General features: G+C 38.8%; 1 pseudogene; it reads right to left on the bottom strand.

The window, feature by feature from the left end:
* Window positions 1-4,950: 4,950 nt before the first annotated feature.
* Window positions 4,951-6,086, bottom strand: LOC148523847 (uncharacterized; annotated as a pseudogene).
* Between the last annotated feature and the right edge of the window lie 746 nt (window positions 6,087-6,832).

A 6,832-nucleotide genomic window follows, 5' to 3' on the forward strand; every position in this document is an offset into this window, starting at 1 on the left:
TTGACTCCACTTTATGAGAAAATAAACTGGTGGACTAGGTAAAAATCTCTACATCATTCAGATTTATCAAAGACTTTACACAATCTTCTTTAATTTATCCATTCACGTTTAGTTTGTTTTCTGACTGTTGATTGTGTACTTTAGACATTATGGCTCAGGCACAAGAACAAGCAACCCCACAGAAAAGCTTTTACAAAATATCAAGTACAGTCATTCATTGATGTACAGGAGCATGGGAAACACATCTTTAGTGCACAATAGTATCCTCAATTGAACTTACTATATGTAAAAGAAATGGCCAACGTAGATGAAGCATCTTCCGATATAGCAGAAAATTAAATATAGTAATTGGAAACTTAAGATTCATATTTTAAATTATAGTTTAATTCGTATGAAACCATATAAGCAAATTCTAGTTAGAAATGTTAATTGTGCCATTAGATAGAAGCCACATTTGGATTGGGAACACGTGTTTCTGTCAAATGTTCAAATTGGAAAAAAAAATATTGCCACATTGGTTAGTTTTACACAGACAACATTAACAATGGGGCGGATGGAACTGAAGACCATGGCAACATGATGATTACCAGCTGCCTAGCTGGTACAAAGTCAGACATAAATCATATGTATTAATATTGTATTTCTACTAGTTCTCTCACAATATTTAGGGAGGCAATGGGGCTGACAGTGTAGGAGGTGTACATTTCCACATGGGTCTGGCCATACCCACATAGCACTGGTCACCTCCCCTTCTCTGTATAGACCTTTAAACATTTCCAGCCACAGGTACATGTGACCTTTAATCTGGTGCTGACAGACAACGTGTATATCCCTTAGCTGCTGAGGGTTTTCTCACCCTTGTGTTGAGGTAATTTTTTTCTAAAGTTTTTCTATATTTAGAAAATATTATTAGTCTTTTTACTAATTCTAACACGTTGAAAAAAATATAACCAAATTGCCCCAAATGTATTTTTTATTGAAATTTCAATAAAGGAAACCAAAAGCAAATTTAATTTTTTTCACTTATAAACACTGCAAATATATATTTTGTGGTTCCTGTTTCACCAGTAATCCACCTTTTCAAAATAGTAAAAAAAAACCTGCACTTTTTTTCAGAATTCCACTCTCTCGATTATAACACTTCCTATGTGTGGGAAGAATATGATAGCCCCACAAGGCCTACCATTTTAAGAAGACAGCCTACTTCATTAAATGAGGAATCACTTTTTAAATTTGACGTAAGATGTTGGAGATATTGGCTTTTTAGATCCCCCCATTTGTGAAAAATTAGATTTCTTTGTGTAGAATTTTTGTTATTGTCTGATTATCACCAGAGAATAACTACTAAAAGGGCACATTATTAGAAAGGATAGAATCCCCTTTCAATACAGGGTTCCCCATGTGTGTACAGGCCAGTATTTGGGAGTTAGGGATCAATGTGACCTTCCCGTATCTGTGGTAAATTAATGTTTTTTAATAGTGCTGGGCTATATTGTCGGCTGATCACAGGAGACCACCAGATAATAGCTGCTATGAGAGCCACATAGTTTGAAAGAGGGGACTCCCCTCTTTCATATGTGGGTGACCATCCATCTACTGAAAATACTGTTTTCAGTAGGGCAGGGTAATAGTGTCTGGTGACCATATCTGGTCACCATATCTACTAATGGTCCACAGAATTTGAAAGGGTAAATTCCCCTCTATCAAATGTGGGTGTCAACACCATTATACAGTAGTTGTTATTATGACAAAGAGCAGGCATGTAGTGCCCACTACCATATACGGAAAACATCATTTAAAAGGGAACCACATATTTCAAATATGAGCACCCCAGATTTTATGGGTGCAAGGTTGGGGTGAGATCCTCCCCATCCCTGGATTCCAACATTTTTCTTTAGTGCAGGCAATTTTAAACACCTTTCATGTTTTGTTTGAAGGCTTTGAGTATGCGCCGGTCAGGGTCAGTGACATCAGTCCAAACAGAGTGGGGGGGATTAGACAGGAGAGGGAGCTGGCCAGGGTAGTGAGAGTCACCAGGGGAGCAGACAACTGAACCAGGCAGTGCAGTGGAGATAAGCAGGAAGAGTATGTCTCTTCCCTTCTTTTCTCTGTTTGTGCAGGTAAGAAGGTACATAATGCCATCTAGAGATGGCATTATGTTTGTCAATAAAGATAAATAACGTTCCAGCACTGCCACTATTATATCCATGGTGGCTGCAGGAACATCTGCTGATCACACTGTTTACCAGGCATATTTCTATAAGGAAACATAGTTTGAAACACTTCCGTCTTTCAAACAGATTGGGTATGAAATCTCGGCTGTCGGGATGCCGCAGGTCAGAATACCAACAGTGGCATCCCGACAGCCAGAATCCCAACACTGATAAGAAAGAACAGTAAGTTTCACCCGAACCCCTACCCTAACCCTTCATCCCCAATGCCTTACCCTAACCTCCCCTCTAGTGCCTAAGCCTAACCTCCCCCTCCCCATACCCTAAACCTAACACTCCCTCCCCGGTGCCTAATCTTAACCTCACCCCTAGTTCTTAACCTAACCTACCCCTCCCCACACCTTAATACTAACCCTCCCCGGTGCCTAAACCTAACCCTCCCCCTAGTGACTAACCCTAACCCTCCCCCTAGTGCCTAACCCTACCCTTGCAACCTAACCTCACCCTAACACCCCGATACTTACCTTTAGGATGCCGGCAGTCAGGATACTGATGCCGGGATTCTGACCTGTCAGGACTTCGGCGCCGGTATTCAGACCATTGGCATCCCACACACCGGTATGCCGACTACATCCCCTTTCAAACAAGAGAGCCCTCATCTTTGTATCTTATATGGTGGGGGAGCAAGAGGGACTTAAACAACAGTAGGCCTGATTCAGAGGTTGATCCCATTGTGGTAAGGTGTCATTGTATGCAGCGGTACTGAGAAAATATGCTAAAACAGCAGCCATAGGAAGATGCAGCATTGGTAGATCCACTGAACTTCTCAGCAACCCTATGCTTGCTCAAAAATGTCAATTGTAGCAAAGTCACCGCTGCCAGTGAAGTTGCATTCAAATACACAGTTGCTGGCTGTGATGGTCACAAAATGCTTGCAACACTCCCGCGTTTGGCTAGCCACCCTCAGACACCTCGTATAAACTCTCACTAAGGGGTAAATTTACTAAAGTGAGAGTTTTTAGAAATGGAGATGTTGCCCATAGCAACCAATCAGATTTGACTTAACATTTAACTAGCACCTTCTAGAAGATAATAGTTAGAATCTGTTTGGTTGCTATGGGCAACATCTCCACTTCTAAAAACTCACACTTTAGTAAATTTACCCCTAAATGTCAATCACTCTGCGTCCAGATCCTCACTGCTACTGCTATCTCTAAACCATTGCAACACATACGCAGTGCGACTCAGATGCATATAGAGAACAATAAACAATTTCCAACCGCACAAAAATCTGCATTTTTTCCACCTCTGAATCAGGCCCTGTGTGCTTGTTATAGTCTGTATCATAGGCATGCGTAGCATCCACATTAGGTTGTGCACCACATTCTAGCTCTGCTTATGGGGGTGTCTTGCACCATTCATCGTGCAAGTCTAGCATTATCTTAATGTAATCAATCCACTTCTTATCAAAATGTTATTCTAGAATAAAGGGTGTGAACTGCACTTATTACTAAAGATTGTCTCTAGTAGCTGCTAAGGAAAGAAAGGTACAGGGATACCCTATCTCTGAAGGTGCAATATATAAAAAGAAATATATGTACTTTTCAGCACTCACTATGTGACCTGTATGTTCCGTTAATTATTATACACAGAATAAATTGTATGCCATATGTAGATAATGTTAAAATAACACATTGCCCTGGTATGAAAGAACCATATACACAAAGAAAATAGTATTAAAAAAATCAATCTGTATTTATTTAATAATAAAATAACAATATTTAAAGGGTTTTCAAGTAAAAAATATTTTAACATAATTATCCAGACCTTATTTGTACCTAATACCGGTATACAAAAAAACATACAATCACAAACTCACATAAAACATATAAGAGAGTCTTAGAAAAAGTTATTTGTTTCCACCTAGGAATCGATATAAAATCAAAACCATATCTGTGGGTGCTGTTGGTACATATTCCACAAATTCCAGCCAAATTATACTAGTAAAATACACCCAAATGTGTGATGCCCAGATGACTAAGAAGTCCTGGCTCACATCAGAAACTTTCAATCTAGACCAGGGTTAATACGTTTGGGTATGCGCCGCCTGGCAATTTACTCCAACTTACTTCCGTGGAAACGGTATTGATATGCAGTTGGGTTCCGGTGAGATTCTGGTACTTTCTTAAGTAGTGTTGCTTTCCTTAGAAGGAGAGGCTGGGTGTCTGATGGCAGACTCGCACTTACCAATCACAAATTGCCGTGGACCGGTGTGTGATCTCTGACTCAGTATCAAAACGTTTTGCCTGACTAGCAGGCTTTGTCTGGATCTCTTGATACTGATGAAGCCTGCTAGTCAGGCTAAACGCATTGACCAGATTACCTACTTATGGCATACAATTTATTCTGTGTATTATATTTTAGGGAACACAGTGAGCGTAGAAAAGTACATATATTTCTTATCATATGGTTAACATCATTCAAATATCTTGCCCCACACAATATTCCCTCATTGCCCATCTTGCTTACCCATTACCTTGCAGCTGGTTCCTGCTCTCTTTTACTGCAAGAGCTGTGCATGCTTTGCATCTTCATCTGAGGCAGTTTCTTCAACTTTGCCTCTGATGAAATCACAAGCTGAATGTGAAGTAATGCTGAAGTCTTTGAAGTAGGCATTGCTGATCTTTAAGATGCATACTTGAGGATTGTAGTTGAGTTGACAACCAATGCAATTATTGCAGTCACCTTATGTCTTGTCTGTTTCCTCATCTTCCTTGTTCTAAAGAATGAGATGTTGCTCACTAGCTTTTGATGGCTTAAATTCCTCAATCACATCATTGTAATTAACTGACAAAGCCAATTCTTGTTCAGTGTATAACAACATGAGTGAATCAAGGTGCTGTTGGGATATTGTACTTCTTAGTTTGTTTTTTACATGTTTTGAAAATGCCTTTTCACATAAACAGCTAGTAACTGATAGGAATAGATTGAATAGATTTAGAAAAGTCCAGGAACATGAAAGACATAAAAGTGATTTCTTTAGCCAATCAAGCTACTCTTTTTTGGGTTTGTAGTACTACCTTTGGAAACAAGTGTATCATAGCCATAAAGCAACTTCACTTCTGCTTCCAATTCATATGTGGACTTTTAAACATTTTTGGCAATGATTTTAAACTCTTGCCTGCCGATGTTTAAACTTAACGAATTTCCCTACTGCAGTTATTAATACACAAGTCTCCTGTTTGAATTGCTGGTCAATGTCGGCTATCATGGAGTCAAGGAGTGGATAAAAGGAAGCTATTCTCTCCTGTTCCTCTTTTGTATTGGAGTGAACATGGGATTCAAAAGTGGTATCAAGACGAGTGAATATTTTTATTTCTTAATGGATGGTATTAATATATCTTTCTCTAGACATGCTGTCACAAATTCTTGGTAAATCAAATTAAAATGTTCTAGGTCACTTCTCATCACAGCTAATGAGTTAAGCAAGCTTTTCACCCCTGCTATTGCTGTAAATTGAGTTCTGGGTCTTGAAGAGCCATACTCACTATTACACCATTTGGAGAATGAGGTGCATTATGTGCAGTCCAAAGATGAAGTCAAATGACTTAAGTTCACAGATAAGACCTCTGGATTTTAGTTTTATTTCAGGAAGTCAAGTAGCTTCAATATTCTCATCTAAAACTTGAAAAATGATGGAGTAGCTTAGTTTTACAGCAGCTACAGCTTCTGCTCTGCAAGTCCATCTTGATTTAAAAGTGATTTCAAAGTCTTCAACTGGGATCCAACATCTTGGGAAATTTTCTCCATTACCGAATGTCATACTGAACTGCCCTCCATGAAGTTATAAAGAGTCTGAATAATGGAAAAACAAATCACAAACAGTTCTATTCTGTTTACTTGAAGATCATGCATCTACTAAGATTATATTCAATCAATGTGTTTCACAGTGCACATACTGTAGAGTATATCACTGGTTCTTTCTTTATACTTCATTTAAACACCTGCTTTACATCCACACATATAGATGCTCCATCAAAACAGACACCTAATACTGATGACCAGTCTATTTAAAAATTGCCAAGAACTTAATTAAATTGGTTAAAATAAACTGAGCATCAACTGTGAAAATTAATGGCTGTAAGAAGCATACATACAGGAATTACACCTACGTTGTGGTTCATAAAACATAAAGGTGCAGAAAACTACAATACATGGAAATTTGCTATAGAAATGCAACTTAAGCGGGAATGACTTTGAAAATTTACAGTAGATTCTGGTGACAGTCCAAGCCCAGATGAAGTTGAGAGAGCCATGGGTACCATAGGCTTGAGTATGGACCAACACATGTACTTCATAATTTTGGGGAAAATATCAGCTACATGTGGACTGTAATGTAAGAGGCATATCAGAATGTAGGTCTCATGAGGAGAATACATTTAAATGTGCATTGTATTATGAAAAGTTACATGAATGCAGAAATATGAGTGTCAGGACTGTGGTGTTTGTGTTCCTGACCGTAATGCTGGTGGCTCAGTGGTAGAACTCGGGATCTGAAGATTAGTGGGTTTGATATAGTTTCAGTTAGACACAGGAGCAGATGGAAGAAGGCAACAAAGTAATACGCTGATTGAACTCAAAGGATAAGCTCGGGCACTGGA

The sequence above is a fragment of the Taudactylus pleione genome, unplaced genomic scaffold (genome assembly GCF_031769625.1).
Source record: "Taudactylus pleione unplaced genomic scaffold, aTauple2 ptg000127l, whole genome shotgun sequence".
Lineage (NCBI taxonomy): Eukaryota > Metazoa > Chordata > Amphibia > Anura > Myobatrachidae > Taudactylus > Taudactylus pleione.